The following is a 12,710-nucleotide window of genomic DNA, read 5'->3' on the forward strand; positions in this document are numbered from 1 at the left end:
TTTCCTCTTTGTTGTGATCAGTGTTGGTCATTACTCAAAACAGTCATTATTACACATATTACACAGAACACTTTGATTAAAAGTAATGGAGTACGTTACTTCATTACTCCTCATAACATTACTTTGATGTTAAAATGAACAAATGAGCATGTAACAACATAAAGCTGAGGTACAGCCCCACACACCAACACAGATCCTGATGAGGTCACGTGATGTTTCTCTGAGTGTTTATGAACACAAATCAAAGATGAAACAGCACAAAGACACTTCAAAGTGATTCTACTGTAGAAACATGAACAGGTAGAAACCTGCAGCCTGACTGCTCATCACTTTGTTACCTGTTCAAGTTCAGCAGCAGCAGCTCACTTTATCACGGTGCTGGTCTGGGGTCAGTGTTTACTCAGCTTTAACTAGTGATGGGACGTTCTGTATCGAGGCTTCGAAGCGTGTGTCGAGTAATGGAGGGGGCGTTTCCGCGAAGCGCGTATCGAGGCTTGCTTCATTTATGGGAGGAGCTGAAAATGATGACGTCCGAAGCCTCGCTGCCCGGCTGTACCACGTGACTGGTTCAGGAAGCGGTTCGAACTTTGCCGCGAGCTATGACAGCGATATAAACCCCTCAGACAAAATGTGGGCGTTTGATGGAGAGTTGCGGTTAGTGAGAGTTAGAGACAGTTTAGAAAAAAAAAATCGCCTACGACCTGCCACAGTGGAGAAACTGTTTCTTTTTAACAAAAACCAATGATGTGTCCCCTAAACACTAATCACTGTCCTTGCCTCAATGTTACAAAAGCACAACCACTGTCCACACCTCACCTCACAGTATATGATCATTTCCATTTTAGGCATTTCCAAATAATCATGTTCCATACTGCCAGTATAAATATACACAGTACACTGCATCACTACAATATACATGTTTTACACACTCCTTCTGTTGTTGACATTTACAGGCTGTGTGCAAAAAGGCCACACTCTTCAAATTCATGCCAACTAATATTTTTACGTCCAGTAGGTGTCCTACTAGAGCAAATGAAGCTTCAAGAAGCTTCGCGTTGGGGTGAACCAATTGGATGAAAAGCTTCAGTGCTTCATGAGGCTTCATCTGCCCATCACTAGCTTTAACCTCACTCTGGGTTCTTGGCTAGCCTAGCTTTAGCTTAGTGTTAGCATGCTGTGTGGCTAGCTTAGCGTCAGAGCTCTGCAGGTGTCTCGTGTGTAAATATTAATCACAGTGACAGTAAAGGAGGTAAAGGGCTGTGACGTCATCACGTACGCTGCGTCCTCTGTGGGCTCTGAGTGAACTCAAAGTACAAACTACTAGTGATGTGCGAAACCACTGATTTCCTTTCCGATCCGATACCAAGTAATATTCAGGGTGGTATCGACGATACTGATCCGATACCGATACTTTGTACAAAACGGATTTTATTTATTGTATCTCAAATTATAGCGTCATAATGATTACAGGACATCAGAATACCTTCTTCTTATCACTTAATAATGCAGAGTTCATCATATAGAAATAAAAAAACTAAAGTTGTGTGCTATTTGAACACCTTGCCTGCCTGGAGGACTAAAGGACTCCGTGAGAGACTCTCGCCCTAGCAGCACCTGTCCCTCTCCTCCTCTTCAGTTCGCCTCAACATACGCTCGTCATATTTTGTGATATGATTTACTCTGAGGTGTTTGACAAGGTTAGTGATGTTGCCACAACCATACATGCCAACCCTCCCGATTTTTCCGGGAGAATCCCACCTTTCTCCAGATTTTCCACCCGGACAACAAAGTTGAAAAACCATATCGCAGAATTCATAGCGCGGCCCAGCCAATTCCAGTTTCCAACAATGACGGCAGCGACTTAGTTTTAATATCACTCTTATTTCTCTTTCTGGGTCGCAAAAAAACTTTTAACATATTTTCAGGTGAGAATGTAGCTGTGTAAACTTCAAATATCTGAGCCGACACATCGTCTTCAAACCCCCGCGGTCTTTCACCACTCGGGTTAAACATGATGTACAAGTCACTTTGATAACTTAAAAATGTTCTTGTTTGGCTTTTTCAGTGTTTTATTTGTTCGTGAGTAAATCGGTTTGGCTGAGATTAAAGTTATTAGATTAGATTAAATTAAATTAAACTTTATTATTCCCTCGGGAGGGTTCCTCCGGGGTTTTCACACAGCTGAATAAACGTCAAACAGAAAATGATTAAACAGAAGAGTTTACGTCAGTGTCCGGTTATATTTTAGACAGCAAGGAGCAGACGGCAGAGTTTCACTCCACCGAGGGAGCTCGTGACGTACTACCCGGCTTTCTTTAGACCGCGAAGGCCGGTGTTGTGCCAAAAAGTGATTGTCTGCCAAAAACTGATTTCCGGTATTTGCCAAAAACTGATTGCTCGTATTTAAACTGCTATAAGTAACTTGTTGGGCTATAATATGTGAAACATATGTCAAATGCATCCCTCATGGATGACACAAAGTCATCTTGAGCCACAAACAACATTCGTGTAACAAGGTAGAAGCCGCAATCAGTTTTTGGCAGTGACTTTTATATAACCTTTATTTATGCAGTTAAAAAAATCTCATTAACATTAAAAATGTCTTTTGTAAGAGTAAGTTGGCCAAGAGGACAGCAGAAATGGCAGCAAATATTACAATATTTCTGTAAAAATATTTTAAGTGGGGATAAAGGACCGGATTGGTTATAATGTAAGTACAATAGCAGAGAGTTGTAAAGATACTTGAAAAACAGATATTGTTTTAATTCTCTATATAACCCCTTTGTATCCCCTGTTCACCGAAGTCTATTTACGAACATACGTAAAGATATTACACATAAAAAATACACAGAAACACTGGAAATCAGTTTTTGGCAGACAATCACTTTTTGGCACAACACCGGTCCTCAGGTGGAAGCAGCCTCTGAATTTGGACACCCCCGCTGTTTCCGGGCCGGCCAATAATAACGGTGACATTTAACGTATTTTATCCGATAAATAAACCCTGTAAAATATATTTATCCGCCCAAACAGCCCTTTTGAATGTCTCCCTAATTCTGAGGTCTCAAGGTTGGCAAGTATGGCCACAACACCTCACTTTTTTTGCCACATTTATTGCAAACCACGGCTCAGCTGTTTGTGGAGGTAAAATACATCCGCACAATTACGCTCAGCCATTGTTGTGAGTGCGCACGCCAAGGGGCTGCGAGACATTTATACAGCCGTATTTCGCACATGACTATGAAAGGCGGAAGAGGAAGTAGTTCCTTTGAATGTAGGCAATCCGAATGTTATAGTTTCTTTCCACTGTGTTCCTGTTAATGATAAACTACAAATTTACTCTAAATTACTAAAATATCGATATTTTAATGTGAGAATCGATTCTAGAACATAAATGATTGGTATCGGAGGAATCGATATTTCAGGATCGATCCGCACATCACTACAAACTACAAGTACACAAACACGAACGTAGCTCAGAGTGGCGGACACACTCGGCCTCGTTGGTCCAGCTGTGAGTCCGTTACCGTGAACTATGGAGCGGCAGATTTGTGCTGAACTAAGCTGCACACAGCTGATGTTAGCCAGGAAACATTACACACTGACTTTAATGGAGAGACCGGAAATACAAACACACACAGTTTGTTGTGTGAAGAAATCAAACACGAGCTGAACAAACAGTAAAGTTCCTAAAGACAAACTGTTAAAGGAGGAAACAAAGCAAACTTACAGTTTCTTCACACACCAACAACAAGCTCCACTGCACGAAGTTCAGGAAGTGAAATTAAACTTTGAGCAGGAAAGAAACACCCAAAGAGACGTTTGAGGACAATCAGGAGCATTGGAACACTGTGCTGCGTTCAGGTGCACCTCGGAAACTCCAAACCTCTGGCAGGCTGTGATTTATTTCTGCTGGTTTTCCTGTTTGAAGCACAAACATCCGTCATCACTTTGTTGTTGTTCTTCCTGCAGCGTTTAAATATTTCAGCACTGAACTGATGTTTCTTCAAAGCTCATTTCAACCTGTTGAAGTCATGAATGAAAGTGCAGACTGAGAGTGGATCACATGATGTTTGAGGTGTGTCATGTGACATGTCCAGTATTGTCACACATGTCTAGATTGTCCCTGATATCATAACTGCTCAAACACTGATGATTATATTTGAAGAATTATTCCTGATGGCAGCAAAGTTTGAATGGAGCTCTCTGTCTGTGCTGATTTGTCGCCCTCTGGAGGTCAAAGCACAAACTGCATGATGTCACTGTAACCACCACAGAGACAGGAAGTGTTTTTATGACTGAAACACTGAAATGATGCTAACGGCTGTCGTTAGGCTCACTGACAGCAGTGCTGATGTGTTCATGTCAAACACTGGCTCAGGTCAGACTCCTTCATCCTTCTCCAGCGTGAGGCCGCCCTCAGACCCACAGGAGCCCTGACCTTTGACCTCCTGACCCTAACCATTTTAGTCTTGTTGCATCTTTAAATGCAAATCCATCCAAACTGTAGCCGAGCAAAAGAAGCTGGAAGCTGTTCTATGAATGATGTTGTTGAAGGAGCTTGGAAAGAAAAGCGTCTGGACTTCTTTAAGTTGCTTGAAGAGGGACATGGACGTCTTAACGCCCACTCACATCCTGGGACATTTGATCACAGGAAATCACATGATAGCGTGGGGCTAGATCTCACAATGGGTTCACCCAAAACCTTGGCTGATTGAGACCCACACCCGTTTTCACGGAGGAGGAGGAGTTTCACATCCTGAACATGTGACAGCCTGGTTTAAAGGGACCAAAAGTAACTGGACACCTGATTCAGTTCAGGTTTATTCATCCGCTCCAAACCACAGCAGCAGTCACCTCCAGGGAACCAGCTGATCCATGTAACTGGGGACAGACCACAGCCCAGAGCACTGGTTCATGATGTGTTTGTGGACTGTAGGTTGTTTGGATAGAGATGAGATGTACTCAGCAGTCTGTCTCTAATGTTTAATGAAATGTTCTGAAGATGATAATAACTTGTGATTCTCTTTTGAATGAATCTTTAATCGTGTTGTAGGGCCTCTGACTCTCATGAAGATTTTCACATCAATGTGCTTTTCACAAAGATATTAACAATGAAAATGACGTGCAGCCCTGAACTACTCATGCGTTAACTCAGCGGTTCCCAACCCCCGGGTCACGGACCGGTCCGTGAGTCGTTTGGTACCGGGCCGTGAGAGTCGAGGCTCGGTGTGAAATTGATGGTTGATAGGTTTGTAGCATAAACCTGTTCGCTGGATCGTTCAATCCAGCTACACAGCAAAGCAAGACACGAGTAGTTCTTTCTGTTTCTCGTGCACGGGAGAGACCTGGACCAATGCCGTTCCTTCGCTTGACCACAGTCGCTCTCGTCCGTTCCCAAAAGGCACTTAGACTAAAACAGACATCCTACCACAAAACAATAAGAAGGTAGCACCTCTCCCATGATCCCAGGACGTGGGTGTGAATGCCAGAACACTCTGGAGTCACACAAAGTCTTTAAAGACTACTATCATTACACAATTGGTTCTACACCTCTGAGCATATATGGTTAGATATTCCCCAATAACAATGACAATGATAAAATATAAATCCAACAATGGTTTTCAGGGTTTTTATCGTTAACTTCGTTTCCCTGGGTCTTTTCCCGTGTTGTAGTCGTGTGTCTTATTTTGAAAGAAATGTTTACGCGTTACCATAGCGACCAGAGAGCATTAAGGGTGCAGACAGGTGCATCCAACAACATTTTATTTTCCCTTATTTGATTTATGGACCTAACTGTATGAACTGGACTTTGGCTTTAATGCTGCTCCTCTTCATCATTGCTGTGTTGCATTTCCATCATCCTGCTGCTGGATTCACTGCAGGCTTTAACAAACACTCCTTTGGGTCCAGGCCCAGCCACGTGTTTGTAAGCTGCTGTGCTCCTCACAAATAAAGCCTGAAGCAGCTCAGACTGTTAGAAGCAGCACTGAGCCCTGTTACAGTTATAGTGTTAGAGCAACGGCTGCAGCCTACAGCATTTAAACTAGCTGACAGTAAACACATCAGTCCAGATGTTACCACATTACTTTGTGATGCTGAGAGTTAAAGGAGACTGGCTGATTAAAATCCCATTCCTTACATCACCGTCCTCTGCTCTGACTGCTTTCATTTACTCACAATCAGAATACTTTTTTGATCCCCAGGGGAAATTATTTAGGTTACAGTGCTGCAGCACAAACAGGAACAAAGACACAACACACTAAGTAAGAAATAGCACAACATACACAATATATACATGCATACATATGAGTCACTTATAAGTAATATGTGAGTGCTGGGGTCTATGACAGCAGGCAGGTCTGTATTTATGTCCAGGCTGACATGAACAGCTAGTAGTTCAGGGTTCAACACTCAGGAAAGTGTGTGACCTTCCACACTGACAGAAGATGCTAAACATGACTTTAAACTGTTGTTTGTTAAAGCCTCACAGATCTGAGAGCAGGGCTCAGTGGGTACATGAGCCTTTATACATGAAGGCTTTCTGTTTCCAGGAGAGGAAACATGTGATCCAGCTGTGTTTGGTCACATGGATCTGCTCTGCATGGATCACCTGACTAAACATGTTGTTATTATTGTTCTTACAGTCTTAAATCGGTACATCAGGTGGGTCACATGACACCCGGGGGTGACAGCAGCATCTTTCCTCTTTAGAAAGCTGCTCTCTGTCCCAGGAGCTGTTGTCACAGTAACAGCAGGAACAGGAAGTCACACGCTCTCTGCTCTGTGATTGGCTGCTTCTTATCTCAGCTTCCTGCAGAGGGTGGAGGTCTGCTGATGACGCACAACAACAGAAGTGTGACTTTCACTTCCTGTTTATTGCTGTTGTTCTTAAAGCTCTCAGGCGATGCTGCAGCGCCCCCTGCTGACACAAACTCCTCCCTCTGTCTCAGAGGTCACAGGTCAGCCTGCTGCAGAGGGTCTGCCTGTTCATGGTATTCCTGAGACAGAGCCGAGGCTCAGCGTCAACGCTGGTTTCTGATTGGGTCAGCATGTGCAGGTGACATGGTGTTGGTGTCACCACTACAGACAGCTCAGGTTCAACTGGTTCTTCTTTGATTTGCTTCTATAGCACAAAGGTTGACACCAGTCTGGTCCAGTTAGCATCTGAATCCATAAACATGTGAGCTCGTCCCACCAGAGGACGTCAGCATCATGGGGATAATGTCTACAGCAGGAAAACACAGGGACAGTTGGGTTTGCTGCACATCTGGAACACACAGTTAGCTCAGATATGTTCATGTCGCTAACACCAATACAGTGACTGAGTGCTCTATAGCAGCTAATGCTAACAACTGTAACACTGCTGTTTGTCATGGTTTTCAGACCAAATGATAACAAACGTTGGGAAAAGTGAAATATTGGAACATGAAATCATAAATTATTACATTTAAATAATAATAATACAGCTAAATTTCCCCTGTTGGCTCATAAGCTGCTCACCTGGATGCTACATCAGTGCAGTCCTCTCTGAACATTAGATAATCAACACACACACACTTATTGTTGAGAGGCTGACTTCACTAAACTCACAGAAACTCTTAAGAAGCTCCTCAAATGATGACTTTGGAGTTTTGTGTTACTGTCAGTGTATAAAAGCTAGAAAAGGAAGAAAAGCAGGAGAAATGATCAAAGTGCTGCTGTGTGCAGGAAGAACTACAACATGTTAGTGAGAAACACAAACAGGGTGTGAAACACACTCCAGAGGAAACGCTGTGTGCAGGCTGTCTGTGACTTCCTGTATCTCTGCCACAGACTGGGACAGACACCAGTGAAACCAGTCACTGTGGTCATGTGCTTGTAGCCAGCAGCCTGTGATGTGAGGCTGCTTGAGTCAGTCGTCTGCTTCCACCATGTAAACCTTGGTGTCTCCTACATGCACAGATGTTTCCTACAGACTGTGCTGCTCCAGCTGTCACACAGATGTTGAATCAGCAACATCTGTGTCACGTCCTCCCTGGTCCCACAGATAACAGGCTGCATACAAGAGGCTCACCTCTGCTACCTGCTGCTCCACTCCCCATCGCTGTTTTGGCCACGCCTCCCGTTGGTCAGCAGGTAAAGGTGAAGCCTGGGACATGGAAGCCTTTACAGCAGAGCTTCATGGGCCTGTCCAGCAGCAGGCTGAGGAGAGAAAGGTGACAGAGTTCGCTGTTACAAACAGTTTCTCAGCTTTGATCTAAAAGAGCTTCTTTCCTGTTAAAGCAGCTGAGAGTGAGCACATGTTCTCCCCCTGAGGTTCTCATGACAGAGGAAGAACTCACAGCTGAGGAGGACCAGGATCTCCATCCACTCACAGTCCCTGCAAACAAAACCACCATTTGAACTTCAACATTTGTTGTCAGTTCTTGTGTCACTCAGCACATCTCAGCTGTTCCTCTGAGTTTCTTCTGAAAGTCTTCCTGTGATTGGCTGTTCACAGACACATGACTACATGAATCAGCTCCACATGTTCTCAGCAGCAACATCTGGGCAGCTGTGACAGGTTAAAGACAACATGTTTCTAAGTGCAATTAGAAGAAGAAGCCAGTAAAGACGCGTCTGTGATGCAAAGCAACAGAAGAGCAACGTGAGCCACAGTAAGTGATGGAGGATGAACTGGTCCTGTCTCTGTTGGTGGGCTCGTATACTGGCAGGAAGGAAGCTTCTCTGGGATTTCTCCCTCAGCACCAGTGAAGCCTCTGTTTCTGTCACTATTGTCTCTTTGAACTGTGATTATTTTGTGCTTTCACAGCATTTTCCTGTTTCATGGTGTTTTAGAAGCAGCAGTGTGTGTGAGCTCTCAGGGCCACCGTCCATCCTGTATACTTGTTGTTTGTAGTGTCACCAGTGCAGTGATGACCACAGGGTGGCGCTGTGCTGCATCACAGGCAGCCTGAGCTGGGCCTGTTCCATATAACATATATATCAGATGATGATATGAAACATCGTTTGTTTCATGGTGTAAAATATGTTACATGGTTGTGATGCTCACTGTAGTGTCTGTATTAAAGTTCTCTCTTTCTCTTATATTTAATATAACCACACTACGGACGCTCGTTAGCAACAACGACGGTAAAACCATCGCGTGGCTCCGCCGTCCGCTTCTTTATTTTCCACATAAACCTTTCACAATAAAGCTCAAGATCCTATTGAGACTTTTCAAAATAAAACGAATCACATGAAAGAGCATGCAGAGAGTTTAGGGATGAAAAGCCAAAAAGAGCCGTCAGGGGCTAAAACATGAATGTTACAACAGGCTTTTCCCCGCAGCACGCCGTGTGATAAATACTCACAAATACTCACAAACGTGTCGTTTCATGCGTCGGTCAAACACTCGACGCCCAGCTGGAAACACTTCAGGGAAGTTCATCTGCCCGAGATTCAGAAAATCGCCATAAACGCTCCATATTCACCTTTACATGGAATATAAAGGGAAAAGAAGAAACACAGTGCTGTGTCAGCGTTAGACATATAGATATATCCTTGCTTTTAATACATTTGAAGGTGGGTGGGAGAGGTGCTTCTCCGCGTAGTCTACGGTCTCTTTGGGATCGGTAAAGCTTTTCCTCACATCACCATGGGTCACTAACAGCTTTGCAGGGTATAGCAGTCTGTACCTGACGCCGGTCATCCCACGTAGTCTTCCTCTCATATTTGCAAATGCGGCTCTGCGTTTCCAACAGAGGGAGGGAAATCTGGGAGGATGTTTATTTTAAAAACCCTTATACATCAGGTTCTTGTTCTCTGCAGCTTTCAGCAGAATTTCCTCACCAATGTGGTAGTAGTGCAATCTCAAGATGATGGGCCGAGGAAGATGACTTTGTTTGGGACGCTGGCGATTCGCTCTATGTGCTCGATCGATGAGTGGCTTCTCCTCGAGAGATAGCGCCTCCGCCAACAGGTGTGAACCAACTCAGTCATCTTGGGTCCCTCTGTGCCTTCTGGTATTCCTGCAGTTCTTAAATGATTCCTCCTGGAGTGCCTCAAGAGCTCCACATCTCTCATCTAACTTCTTTACCTCCGCAGACAAACGCTCCACAGTGGCCTGGAGAGTGGCGATGGTGTCAGAGTGGTTCGAGGCACAGTCCTGCAGTTCAGTCAAAGTGTTATCATGCCTGGCCACGTCGCTTTTTATGTCCGAAATTGAGGGCTGGATGCTCTGGTTCAAGGATGATATCTCGCCTCCTATGGTGGTAGAAATCTCTAATATGCAAGTGTCCAGTGCTAGTTAGTTAGTTCTAGTTCTAGTGGTTAGTGGGGCTTTATTTGATGATTCTAGTGTGTGTTACATTGTTGTCATATTGTTGAGTCGCAGAGCTGTACAGTGTTACAGTTTCTGTAGAGTCTGGTATAAGGAACTCAGATCCCTCTGTGAATAATGTTCACTGAAACTGATCTGTAGTTAATGAACTAGTCAGGATTTACACTAGAGAATGTTTCTGCCATTACATGGCCTGTATTTGTAGAGCGCTTTACTCGTCCCTAAGGACCCCAAAGTGCTTTACACATCCAGTCATCCACCCATCACACACTCACACAAGTTCAGTTTTTCATTGATTATGGTCCCAAGATATTTATATGATTGTACTTGCTCTATTTTCTGACCTTTAATTAAAGTGACTCCGTGCCCATTTTGTTGTTTCCTAAAATCAACAACCATGTCTTTTGTTTTAGATATGTTCAGCTGGAGATAAGACTCCTCCCACCACTGAACAAAGTCATCAATGACTGGGCCGTGGTTAGTTTCACCCTCTTTCAGTAAGCTGACAATAACAGAGTCATCTGCATATTTAATAATGACCCTGTTTTCATGTCTGCCCTGACACATGTTTGTATAGAGAGTGAATAATAAGGGCGATAGGACGCAGCCTTGAGGAGAACCTGTGGAGGAGAACACTGGGTCAGACAGAACCCCATTTATTCTCACTCTTTGTGACCTGTCAGTTAGAAAATCTAAAATCCAGCCCAGCAGGTTTTTCCTGATTTCAAACTGTTCTAAAAGTCTTTTAATTAAAATATGGGGCTGTGTTGTATTAAAAGCCGAAGAAAAATCAATGAAAAGAAGTCTTGCAAAAGTCCCTTTACTCTCTACATGTTTAAGAATCAGATTTAGTAAAGTCAAAAGTGCGTCCTCCACTCCTCTGTTGGGCCTGTATGCAAACTGCATTGGATCCAGCTGACCTTCAGTCTCTTTCATAATCACATTTCTGAGGATTTTTTCAAAGACTTTCATGACAACTGAAGTGAGGCAACAGGCCTGAAGTCGTTTAGATTTAGGGACAGGAACCACGACTGCTTCTTTGCAAAGAGAGGGCACATGTTGTGTTTGCAAGGATTTGTTAAAAATAACCTGAAATATAGGCCTGAGTTCATCAGCACAAGGTTTAATTAGGCGGCCACTAATATTATCAGGACCTGGCTCTTGTTCACATTGACTGTATGAAAGGCCTTTTTAACATTGCTGAGTTCAATGATAAAGTGCTGAGTATCTCTCAGTTTCTGTTTCACTTCCCAAATATCCTCGCTGAAATCAGAAGAACTAAAACGAGCATAAAACATGTTTAAAGCGTTTGAAAATCTCTGTCTGAATTAAAACATCTAAAATGACCTGACTGCTGCTCTGGGGATTTTGAAACCCTGCTATGGTTTTCATACAAGTCCAGGCAGACCCAAAAGTTTTTGCAGCAAATTTGCTTTCAAGAAGGTTTTTGTCTGTTTTGCTTTCAAGATCTCGATTTTCATTTCCTTGGTAGCTGTCTGAAAATCGGTAACAGCCCCTCTTTAAAGGCCTGTCTCTTTTTCCTTAAACAGGATTTGACACTTTTAGTGACCCATGGCTTATTGTTAGCGTAAATTTTAACGCGCTTACGGGGTATAATCATGTCTTTACAAAATACTGCACAGGAGCTAGTAACATCCACCAAAGCATCGAGATCATCTCCACAAGACTGAAGACGGGGCTGTACGAAGTCACTTTATCTCTACAGACTGTAAGCTGTCGTCTGTGAGGCGTGAGCGTGTTTGTTTGAACACAGTTCACGGTGGAGAACAGCTGCTGACATAATGTGGATCCCAAGATCCATAACTGGCCTACCTGGGGCTGAAAGTCTCCATAAATGCAGGCGTTTCGGCGGCTACACCGGCTTCCACGAGTGTGACGCTTATTTTGAGAAAATAATAGAATATAAATGTATTTTTATATTTCAATATCACAATAATCTTCCAATGTAGAACTACAAGTTAAAAAAGAAGTAACATAAATCAAATCCACTTCAGCTAAATACTTCTCATTTATTTCCATCTTACATGCTGTGACTGCAGCCATTCCCACATCTCTGTGAATGGGACTCATGGACATGGATCAGTGGTTGTTGATCAATGGTCCTGAGAATCTGCATAATTAAGATGAAGGAACGGAGCTCCCAGCCCATCGTTCCTGCAGCTGCTTTCAGTCTTTATGCAAATGTCCTGTTTGTAAGACTGAAACCTGCAGCTGAGACTGAAGACGTCACCTGATGATGACGACACGTTTCTCCCACAAAACGCTGCGTCCAGATGAACAGAAGCAACAGACTCACTTTCCTGGATGATTGAGATGCATCAAGACTTCATTGTGTGTTACTTCTCATTCAGCACAGACACATTATTCCTGTTAGGTCATGTCAGCT

General features: G+C 43.5%; 1 long non-coding RNA gene across 1 annotated transcript in view; it reads right to left on the reverse strand.

Annotated features, from left to right (window-relative positions):
- LOC112432149 (uncharacterized) overlaps window positions 1–12,710 on the reverse strand; it is a 499,305-nt gene that overhangs the window by 1,216 nt on the left and 485,379 nt on the right. The window lies entirely within an intron of this gene.

The sequence above is a fragment of the Maylandia zebra genome, linkage group LG2 (assembly GCF_041146795.1).
Source record: "Maylandia zebra isolate NMK-2024a linkage group LG2, Mzebra_GT3a, whole genome shotgun sequence".
Lineage (NCBI taxonomy): Eukaryota > Metazoa > Chordata > Actinopteri > Cichliformes > Cichlidae > Maylandia > Maylandia zebra.